General features: G+C 33.7%; 1 pseudogene; it reads left to right on the top strand.

The window, feature by feature from the left end:
- The window catches only part of LOC137620671 (uncharacterized), a 47,088-nt pseudogene that overhangs the window by 33,198 nt on the left and 979 nt on the right, over positions 1-12,911 (top strand).

The following is a 12,911-nucleotide window of genomic DNA, read 5'->3' as shown; positions in this document are numbered from 1 at the left end:
CTGTGAATTAAGCCTATTGAGAAGTCTACTTTCACCAGCTTTTCATCAAGTCCATAAAAACTGGCTGTGGCTGAGCCATCATTTATTTTAAAGATACAGGAGCAGGTCCAAAGAAAGGAAAGGAATGTAGGCCGCAGGGGTGTTCATTTGTTAACTTCTGTGTCAATGTTATCTATGAATAATCGTGGTACTTATTTGGGACATTCTTCAACTTTTTTCTAGCCCTTATCGATTATGAAGTCCGAGTAGATGTTTTCTTTTTAATTATTGGAAGAAACTCATTAGTGTTGAACGTCCCTCAGAGTTGAAAAACAGGGTTAAGGCGTCACAATACTATAACGTCCTCTCTCTCTCTCTCTCTCTCTCTCTCTCTCTCTCTCCCTCTCTCTCTCTCTCTCTCTTTCTTTCTCTCTCTCTCTCTCTCATATATATATATATATATATATTATATATATATATATATGTATATAAATATATTTATTGTATATATATATATATATATATATCCTTCTTTGCCTTCAGCATTCTCACTTCTATCTGGGGTAGCCTAGCTGTTTCTAGTCAACCTTCTCCATCCCCTCTGCCCTGTACAATCTTGTTCTCTTAGACCCCTTTCATTCATGTCATTCAATAATTTATCTTTCCACCTGAAATTTGGCCTTCTCCTCCTTCTTCTGACTTCCACCTTCATATTCATGACCCATTTACATATGTGTTCATCTCTCTCCTCATGACTTTACCAAACCATCTCAGTCTTCTTTCCTGAGGTTTTTTAAAACCTCTAATACTCTTGACAGTCCTTCTAATCAATTCTTTCCGGATTTTTCATTTGTGTGACACCACACATCCATTTCAGGAGTCTCATCTCGACCACTTCCATTTCTTTCTTGCTCTTTCTTTGGCCAAGTCTTTGCTTCTCATAGAGCATGGCTGGTCTAACAACGCTTTTATAAAACTTTCATTTAACTTTGCTCTGATCCTCTAATATATATGTATATATATATATATATATATATATATATATAAATTTCTACCTCATTATTGGGATCGAACGCTGGCCCCTTCTAATGAAAGGCCAGGTCGAAACCTACCATGCCACGAGAGGCCATAAAAGAAGTCGGATCCTAACTGCTACTCAGCAATTCAGGATTTACCTGGCGAGACATTAGTCCTCTTACCAGCGAGTTTTCCCCGACTTCCCGGCCCACCACGTGACACAATTGGTAGTAATTCATTCAAATTACCCCTAATGAGTCAATATGGATAAATATCAACACAACATCGTGTTCAAATAGAAATAAATTTCTACCTCATACTTGGGATCGAACACGGCCCCTTCTAATGAAAGGCCAGGTCGAAACCAACCATGCCACGAGAGGCCATACAAGAAGATAGAACCTAACTGCTACCCAGCAGTTCAGGATTTACCTGGCGAGACATCAGTCTCTTACCAGCGAGTTTTCCCCGACTTCCCGGCCCACCATGAATTACTACATTGAAGCAGCTGAGGCTGACAAATCCATGAATTCAGGAATTGGCTATGGTGTAAGAATCGCTTATAAAATTATTAATGAAATCTCTACTGGGGCAAAGAAGAAGCATACATGTTTCAAAAGGAGAGATGGATCTGTTATAAGAACAGAAAATGAAGAAAGACAACGTTGGATGGATCACTTTAGTGAGGACATGATTAGGAGATACGAAGGGAATAATTTGACTGATATACCTGAGGAAGACTTTGATGTGCCAATGAATGAATTCAGTGTGTTTGAAGTCGAAGCTATCCTTTAAAAACTCAGGAGATGGAAAGCCCCTGATAGCGATGGAATAACTACCGAGATGATATTGGCTGAAAATGAAATGACTCCCAGACTACATTTTGTAGAATGTGGTATGAAGAGGCAAAACCTGATGAATAAGAATTGGTGAAAATGGCAAAGAATGGAGATCTGACTGATTGCAATAATTACAGAGGCATCACACTTACGTCAGTCATCATGAAAATATATAGCATGCTTATTTGAAAGAGACTGGATACAGTAGGAAGATTGACGTAAATCTGAGAAGTTGTATTGGCCAAATTCTCATTCTGAGACATGTTGTACAGCAATGCGTAGAATATAGAAATATACGTTCGATGGCATTTGTGGACTATGAAAAAGCTTTTGATAGTGTGCACAGGCCAATTTAGTGGAGAGTCCTGTGTTATTATGGAATTCCTCTTAAATATGTAAATTTGATTAAGTCTGGTCATGAGCATAGCAAGTGCAAAGTTAAGGTTAGTGGAGTTCTATCAAATGAATTTTCAGTGAACAGCAGAGTACTCCAATGGGAATGTGCTGTCACCTATGTCGTTTATCCTCCTCATGGATTTTGTAATACGAAGAACAGTTGAAGATGGTGGAGAATGATTGAACTGGATTGGTAAAAGGAATTTAGCAGACCTAGAGTATGCTGATACTGTTGTCCTTATTAGCAGAATAATACAGGATTTGCAATGCTTGCTTACCAGAATGCATGAAATATCACAAGGCCTTAATATAAACAGAAGAAAGACAGAGATGATGAGAACGGAAAATACAATGGAAAATGAAATATCATTGGAAGGAGAAAGGATTAATAAGGTATAATCATTTAAGTATTTAGGAACTATGATCTCCAATACAGGGTCTTTAAAATTAGAATTTAATGAAAGATTGAAAAAAGGAAACCAGACAATGGCAAGGTTAAGTAAAATTTTGAAATTAAATCGCCTGAAATTTCATATAAAAGTCAGACTATATATCAGTTTAATGAGATCTGTGTTGCTGTATAGGATGTGAGTCGTGGTATGAAAATGAAACAATCTCAAACAGATTTAGTAGATTTGAGAACAAAAACCCTCAGAAGGATATTGGGAGTTAAACGGCAGGGCAGGATTAGAAATGAAACTATAAGAGATTACTCGTTTGCTATATGTGGATGAGATCATGGTGAGGGGTAGATGGAGATGGTTTGGGCATGCTCTTCGCACTCCCCAAGAGAGATTAGTTCAACAAACTTTTAACTGGACTCAGCAAGGCCCTAGAAGAGTTGAAAGACCCAGACCTACATGGTTGAGGACTATGAAGCGTGAAGTAGGAGGTGGTGAATGGAGAAGTATTGAATTAAAAGCTCAAGATAGAGACGACTGGTGAAATCTAACCGGGGCCTTTTGTGTCAATAGGCGTTGGAGGAGATTTTATATATATATATATATATATATACATATATATATATAGATATATATATATATATATAAATATATATATATATATATATATATATACATATATATGTATATATATAGATATATATATATATATATATATAATATATATATATATATATATATATCCCTAATGCTAGTCTTTTCCTTTCTCCCACCTCGACTCCAATGCTAGCTCATCTAGTAATATACTGTATATTGATGTTTTCAAGTTCTCTCTCTCTCTCTCTCTCTCTCTCTCTCTCTCTGTCCTATTAGAAATGATCTCCACATCCGTAGAACCATTACCAAGGAACCTCCTGTCTTAATTGAATAGTCAGAGGCGCCTACCAATCGGACATCAGCTGTCGAACAACATTGCAAATATAATCGCTACAATAAGAGCAAGTGGGCAGCCAATGCCTCCAGACAAACACAAACAGGAGATTGTTATAGACTTTACTATGAGTATGCTGACAGTAGTAGTAGTAGTAGTAGTAGTAGTAGTAGTAGTAGTAGTAGTAGTAGTAGTAGTAGTAGTAGTAGTAATTAAACTTTAATATTGATGGCAATATTAATGACAGTAATAATAATAATGACGATGGTGATAATAGCAACAGCAGCAGCAGCAGCAACAGTGGTGGTAGTAGTAGTAGTAGTAGTAGTAGTAGTAGTAGTAGTAGTAAATAAAATCTACCTTTAAACTGAAATGATTAGGAAAACAACGGCCGCAATAACAATATCAAAAGTAATAATTTTGATGTAATTAAAGCAATAATAAAAAATAATACCGATAATAACAATACTAATAATGATAGAATAATAATAGTAATCACCAAGATCGATTTTTCCGAAACCTGAAATAATGAAATAATTCCCCCCAACAGTCAGCAGCACGCCGCCTGGGACGATCCTTGGGAGCCCTGGAGGAGGATACCAAGAAGCCAAGGACCCAGCAGCAGCAGCAGGAGACGTCGAAGCTCAAGCGAGACTATGGCCACTTGCTTCATGAAGACGAGAATGAAAACGAGCAAGACGAGGAAGAGGCTTACTTCGCTAAAACCTTTAAGGGGAAATCTCGTAAGGATCATGGTCTTTTATATTACCTTCTACCACACGTCAGAGTAATGGTCATGGTATTGACTCTATCACCATTCTATCTAATTTCTCTTCCTCTTGTGTTGTTAAAGTTTTTCTAGCTTATATAGGAAATATTTGTTTAGGTGTTGTTGCTATTCTTAAAATATTTTATTTTTCCTTGTTTCCTTTTATCACTGGGCTATTTTCTCCGTTGGAGCCCCTTGGGCTTATGGCATCCTGCTTTTACAACGGGTTGTAGCTTAGCAAGTAATAATAATATGCAAATGATGCTAATTTTCTTGCCTCTCCCCATACGGAAAAACAAAGCCCATACAATAGTTTTGCCTATCAACACGTGCAAACGAAATATCAACCAATAGTAGCAATAGTTTAATAATAACGTAAATTATACCCCATATCACATATGAGTAACTAATGTAATGTTACGTGAGTTTAGTGCAATATAAAAACTTATGGTAATATGAACTTATGTCTTCATAAGTGAATTTTCTATTACATGAATTGCCTGAATTAACTTCTGTTAATTCTAATATTCAGGCCTTCTCCACTATGAGGTTCAATACTACACAGTATTCTAGAAGTTTTATTTCAGCTGCGACCAAGTTGTGGAAGGATCTTCTTAATCGGGTAGTTGAATCGGTAGAATTTCAAAAGTTCAAACTTGCAGCAAATGTTTTTATGTTGACCAGGCTGAAATAAGTCTTTTTATAATTTATATATGAAATATCTGTTTTGATGTTGTTATTGTTTTTAAAATATTTTATTTTAATTATTCATTATTTCTCACATCTTTTATTTATTTCTTTATTTGTTTTCCTCACTGGGCTAATTTTCCTTGTTGGAGCCCTTGGGCTTATAGCATCCCGCTTTTCCAACTAGGGTTGTAGCTGAGCTAATAATAATAATAATAATAATAATAATAATAATAATAATAATAGTAATAATAATAATAATAATAATAATAATAATAATAATTGAGTTTACCTTTTTGACTCGTAAAGGCCTTGCTAGCCTGCTTTAGGCCAAGTAAATAATAAGTAAATCAAATGGGTATGATATTTAACTTTGGATGAAGAGCCAAATCTGCCCCACAATGAAGGATAGATTACAGCAAGAAAACCGGAAAAACAAAGCTCAAGTTTTTACCTTTTGACAAGTGTAAGAATAAAGTTCTTACCTCCTATAATGAGTGAAAATAAATCTCACATTGCTGCATCCTCCCATAAAGGGATATGGCGTATTCATCTAAGTGTATCTATTTAGTCATAGATGGAAACGTATTTGTTTACCTCATTGGAATTTCGTAGAGGGGTGGGTTATTAGACAATGAAACTCGATTTTAAGATTATCCAGTGACCCTTTTCCATGTTCATATAAAAAGTCTAATTATACCCACGTTTAAAAACCCCTTTCAGGAAAATCTTTCTTACATAGCATTGTAACATCACACTTCTCTCAATTCCAAATTGCAAATGAAGAGTATATATTCATAATCAAAAGAACCAGTATTCTCGATTTGCTGGCAAAGCATAAGACGAAAAGTCACTCTAATTAGTGTTTCTTTGTTGTCGTAGGTTTGTTCTGTTTATTACTAATCACGTTTCCTTTTGCATGACTCAAAGTCGAAACAGGTATTCATATCTAATAATTATAGAAACATGCAAGTAAGCTCATGTTCATTAACCTTTAATATATTTGATCTATTTTATAAAATATTGTACTAAGTTATAAGAAAAATACAGATTTCGTATTGCTATTAGAATGACATATTTTTTTTGTCTTAATTGCACATATTTCAGAATTTTCTTATATAACACCTAATCTATATTCAGTTATAATAGTTCGTGCCACGTTCTTATTATTTAGACCAGAATTTTAATCTTTGTTATGATGACTCAGATTTCAAATCTTTCATAATGACTCTTATTGAAGATTTCCAATTTTGTTTATTGCTTAAGAATTAATATTTGTTAGACTGATTAAGTTTTATGTTTCTCTTCATAACCTCGAATTTAGGTTTCTGTTACAACGATCTAAAACTCATATTTCATTTACATTCTTGGTAAGATTTATCTTTACATAAATGTGACAGATTTCAACGACAGAATGTAAAGTCTAATTCTTTTATTTGCAGAAATCTTCATCAGAACAACAGCGTTCCACTTCGACCTGCACGCCTGTCTACCCAAATTCATCTGCGAAATTCACGCCCACCACGTCTCAAGCGATTTGACGGAACTTGAAAAGGATATCATTGGTTTATTCAGGTGAGAGAGAGAGAGAGAGAGAGAGAGAGAGAGAGAGAGAGAGAGAGAGAGAGAGAGAGAGAGAGAGATAATTGATGTATTCATTTGATTTATTGATATTGCAGTCATTCACATATCGCAACTTCATGATGTTGCAAATACATTTTTTTCCACAGTTTCTATCTTGATTCTTCTACAATAGGATGACTTCACAATTACTCAAGTATGAAAGAAAATGTATATCTAGTGACAATAAGGAACGTATATTACCGATATTTAATATTGGAATGAACTGAAGGTTACCGAATTTTTAGAGACGTGTTTCGAGAGTTTAAAGATACGAACAACGACAATTGAACGTTAAAAGTAAAACAGACATTAAAGAATATTCAAAATCTTATCGCGGGGAAAGGGAAAGACGCAGGGACATTAATAATTTGGCAAATATGATAGAGAACACCTTGGACACTAACTTGCACCTTAAAGCAGAATCCTTTGGGATTTGGTGTCTCGTTACTTCAGGTATAAAAGTTTCGAGACCGTATACTGTAAAAATGAAAATGCAGGAAAACACATTAACACCGTAGAGAATCTTACACATTTTAAGGAATATCGTCCATAAAAATATTTTCACACTCAGTCTCATTTGCTTTTCACTACATTCTCTGTATGTATACACATACATATCCCAAATGCATTTATATATGCATATGTATGTATGTAGGCTATGTATGTATGTATGTATACACACACACACACATATATATATATATATATGTATGTATATGTATATATATTTATGTATATACTGTATATACCGTATATATATATTTATGTACACACACACACACACATATATATATATATATATATATATATATATATATATATATATATATATATGTATATATATATATATATGTACATATATATGTATGTATGTATATGTATATATAAATATGTATGTACATGTATGTATGTATGTATGTATATATGAATATATATATATATATATATATATATATATATGTTTCAACGGCATACAAATTGAATTGAAAAATAGAGCACCAATGCTGTCGTGAAATGAAGCACACCAGTGAGCAACACTTCCACGAAAAATTCTAAACGATCTATTTTCTGTAAAAGACGTTCACTTCCGTCTACTAACGTAAAAGTATGTCAAGATAAGGTTTCCTTAAAAATCGCAAAAGCTTCACTTACACACCCAAAAATATAGAAAAAAAAAAAACGTATATTCGAGAAGTTCCTAAATTTACTGAATAATTCTTCGGCGTCGTATCTTCGTCAGATCCGGAAAAGAAAGATCGTCTTTATTTCATGTCCGTCATGGTGCGATTTTCCATTTCCCCTCTTTCGTTACCAGACTTCATTACTATGTTGTCATGTGGGAAGTGGGTGAGGGGAATGGACGTATTGCCTTTTTCCATAGATTACAATGAGGGAAATATGGCCATTTAGTTCCTCAGTTCAAGTGTTCGTTGAATTTGCTTATTTTTCTTTGCGATTTCAAGGTTTTTTCTTGATATAACCTTGACTGTTCTATGGACAAGGCCGAGAAAACTGTAAATATTTAATTATTTTATGTTTAATTATAAAATCTAAATAAAATTCTAATCATTTTCCGAAATAGGAAATTTGTCAAATATCATTCTACGCATTTCCCAAGTGTTTGTTTTTCGATAGAGGAACATAATTTCGCGTTGTATTTCCTTTCCTAAAATAAGGTTTTTTATATTTACAATCGAAGATAGATACTTTTGGAATTATATCAGATATGATCATTTCAATTCCAAACCTGAAGCCAATGGCAGTTGCCAGTAACCGTCCACTGATCATCTACCTGAAAGTTGAATATTGCGGAACAAATTTGAGGAAAGGAAAAAAGTTGTCTAATATTCGAGATTTTGGTGTCAAAATCTCGCAGGGTTACTGTTACACTTCATCCATGAACCAAAGTCAGTTTTACTGCATCTGATCTCTCTCTCTCTCTCTCTCTCTCTCTCTCTCTCTCTCTCTCTCTCTCTCTCTCTCTCTCTCTCTCTCTTATTATATGCATATATGTATATATATAATGTATATATATACTGTATATATATATATATATATATATATATATATATATATTATATATATATATATGTATATATATATATATATGCGCGTATGTATGTATTTCCTAGTGTTTGTTTATCTATCGGTCACTATTCATAATAAACTTTTCGTTATATCTCGTGTGATTGGGAGGATCTGTTTCAAAATATTGAACGGAAGCAAGACTAAAATTAGCTTCATTTAATACACTTACGCCAAGAGAAAAAAAAAAAAAACTTTCTCTTTGGCCAAAATAATCACCCAAAATTCCCTAAGAATCCACTATTCTTATATTTTACCTCAGTCAACGAAGTTGGAAGAAGGTTATGTTTTCGCCCCTGTTTCTGTGTTTGTTTGTTTGCGAAGAGTTTCCTAGCCGCAATTTTAAACGTAGAGTCATGCAACTTGTAAGGATTAACTGTTATGTAAAAGCTGGAAATGAATAATTTTGGAAGGCCAAGGTCAAATGTCAAGGTCACGGTCAAGCAAAATATCCAATTCACGCAATCAGCCATAAGTACGGACATCGTTGTCACAAAGACTTCCAACTTGGTTCATATTTGAGTTTATGAAAATCCACGCCAATTAACAAATTTTAAGGTCAAAGGTCAAGGTCAAGTAAAAGGTCGAGAAATAAGTTGCCGTGGCTAAGGTCTGCACTTTACTGAGTGCTCCCTAGTTTTTTTTTTTTTTTTTTTTTTTATTTTATGGTATTCGCTTCAACTTCCGGTAAGGCCACTCATTATAGACTTTCTCTCGACCACTAACGAAATACTTCCTTAAATTATCCTTTCGAAAACAAACCTTTTCCAACATCTGTGAAAAGCTTTACCATTTTATTATAAGTTCTCTATGTCAAGTCTATAATTATGAAAATGTTAATATTGATTAACTAAGGCTTCTTGTGGAAGTATGTTCCTTAGAACAGGTTTCGCATCTCAGTAACTCTCTATACTCATATTATTAGCAATATTTAAGCTGTAAACAAGGTTGGTAAAGAATAATAGTTGAGCCCAGGGGTCTCTATTAGGAAAAGTAATCCAGTTTGTTTATTTATCAAAAGGAGGAGTTTTACCAGCTCACTGAGTCAAGCTAATAATCTGTTAAAAAATATGATAAATATGAGATATAGAAATAGACTATGAAAGGTCTGTGATAAATAGAAATTTAAATATTATCTTTAAAATCTACGCGTCTTAAAAATTCTAAAATCTTGAAAATAGAGAAACTCAGAATCCAATAAAATGTCAGAAAAGCCTTTGATAGCAAAACATAAATATCTTTCTCTTTTAAAAACTACAACCGAAAATTTTTCTATATAGTTAAAATAGTGTCAGAACTGCTTCATGAGGTATGTACATTAAAATTCCATGAGGTCAATTTCGTATGACCGAAATGAAACTTTGCTAAAATTACTTTAGGGAGAAAAACGAAAATGAGAAGTAAATAATAAAATAAGGGAAGTAAGAAGTAAATTATAAACTATAAACTAATAAACTATAAAACAAATAAAAAAAATCTATTTACGCTATCAAAGTAACAGATAGGTTACGAAAGAAGATTTATGTCAACCTGAATATAAAGAAAAAAAAAATAATTTCAATAAATCTGAACTTCTAAGGTTCCACAGATTCAATTACCGTAGCGTACATGACCAGGAAGACCATTACCTCTATATTATAATATTATGAAACCACGTGTGTATTCCTTCGCCTAGTTTGTTCGTTCGTATACTATACCTTTGATGTATCAGCTTCGTCTTCACGTTCACTTTCTGAAATATGTTGACTCTGCTTCGTTTCATCTCATGAAGAGTGAACATTCAGTTAAGCGAGACGCTTTTGTGCTGTTCGTTCTAACTTCTATGTTTTAAACGTTTGTTAAATAATTCGAGAGATGAAAAAAAAATATCTAACATGAAGTAATATGTACACTCACATCTCTCTCTCTCTCTCTCTCTCTCTCTCTCTCTCTCTCTCTCTCTCTCTCTCACTCTCTCTCTCTCTCTCTCTCTCTCTCTCTCTATATATATATATATATAGATATATATATATATATATATATATATATATACTATATATAAAAATATATATATATACATATATATATATATATATATATATATATATATATATATATATATATATATATACACACACACACACACACACACACACACACACATATATATATATATATATATATATATATATATATATATATATATATATATATATATATAGTACTATACCCGATCGTCTTGCATTTTGATTTTCATACTTATGTCTAAGTGCCTTACGTTAGGAAAAGACATTTCTCCAATTCTCTTGTTTCTTCTGTCGTTTTCTTTATCAATTAAATTCAACAAATCTTTTTACATTATCTGTTTATACAAATATACATAAAAAACGCCGAACAAATTTCTATATTATATATCTCAAACCTTTCGCTATTTTATTTTTTATTTTTGCTCAATATAAAACCCAGATTATGACCCTGATTAGGGATCATAATGTGTTATGTTTGTCTGCTTTTCCATTCCATTCGCACCTTCCCCAAAATAAACATTCCCTCACACACACAAAATATCTTTTTAATTTTATGTTTCAGTTATACTTGATACTGTGATGATTCCTGAGATGTCCATAGTTGTTATTAAAATGAGGGCAGCCAAAGCATCAAATATGTTGTTTACAAATGCTTTTCTTTAGGAAAAGAAATATTTGTAAAACCTAGTTTTATTGCCGCGTGGAGATGAGTATATCATTTTTTAACTTAAATCACATCTCGATTCTAGATTAAGTATAATTTAAGAACTGGATAAGAATTATATATAAAGAGGTGGTGGGGGTAGATCCTACATTTCGGGAATCAGCAGTTAGTGTTGACGTTACTTAAAATGCCATCTCAATCCTCAAACTAGACTTACCATGGTGGGGCTTCGTTCCCAGAACCTCACCACAGGTAACAATAGCCAGTCAGGGTAACAAATCAATTCGAACCTTCCCTTTAAGGATACATAAGACAATTTGAAGCTCACTGCTTTCTATTTTCCAGGAACTACGTGGTGCTGGAAGGTCCGGGTTCCCCAGTCTACACTTACCAGCTGGCCGCTCACATGGGCCAACTGGTAACGGGGCTCGAGCCCTCCCCCTGTCAAGATCTGTATCCCACGTGTCCTCTCTCCCGACACCAACTCCTCGATATTCTGAGAAACGTAAAGACTTCCAGGAGGATGTTCTACTGATTCCAGGGAACAATAATGGCAACGCACAAGCTTTTTTCCAAGCCGAAGAGTTCGAGATTTTATCAGTTCTAAAGGGAAAGGGTCTGTAATGACTTCATCCCTCTGTAAGGATATTTGGAGTCCGTCTTATATATTCACATCCGAAATAGAACAGGAAGGAAAAACATTTGCATTCCAGTCATGTGATAATAAAACATTCTTGCCCGTGTACACCATTAGTTTCTCAAAGTATTGCTTGGGAAGCTTTTGCAATACCTTATTACCTTAAGTGACCTTCGTGCCGATGAATACCAAGTGAATCAGGTGTAATTCTAATCAGGGGTGTCATTCCTATTTTTAAGATGTTGTGTAAGATATAGGTCATTAGATTAATCCAGTGTATCTGGTCAATCTGTCTGTTATGAAATATATTATGTGTATAAAAATCGTTTGAACTTGCTTAGTACTTTAACTCGAAAATGTGAAATCGTTCGAAACTCCATAATTTATCAAGTAATATTATTGATATTTTTTGTCTTATTCCTATAAGTGGAATCCCTCAAAGTCTTCTCCCAGCGCCATAGTGTCGGCTAATAAGGGTAACATTGCATTTCAAGGTTCATTTCATTAAGATAAGTAAAATACTAAGAATGACAGAACTCAAACAGTATTTTCATCTCTTCCAGGCAACATCTACAAAGCTTCCATATTTCAGCTAGTCATAATTTTCCCTCCATAATAGTACAGCAGGATTAACTTTATGCAGGTGGCAAGATGGCCAACGAATTTTTTTATAATGAACAGAAGGTAACAAGGAGTTATTTCCTTGTCATTGTATCTTGTATGCCGTTCGGTTTATCTTAAAAGAACGTTTCTTGTAATATTTCTTGATATTATAACATCAACTCTTTCAGTAATTTCATATCGTAAAGAGACTCATGGCAACCACCTTCTTCAATCTCATTTGAATGACTGTCTCTTAACATTTCTTTAAACCATG

Source organism: Palaemon carinicauda, chromosome 27, assembly GCF_036898095.1.
Source record: "Palaemon carinicauda isolate YSFRI2023 chromosome 27, ASM3689809v2, whole genome shotgun sequence".
Taxonomy (NCBI): Eukaryota; Metazoa; Arthropoda; class Malacostraca; order Decapoda; family Palaemonidae; genus Palaemon; species Palaemon carinicauda.
Note: the sequence above shows the minus strand (reverse complement) of the source record. Positions and strands in the feature narration are given on the sequence as shown.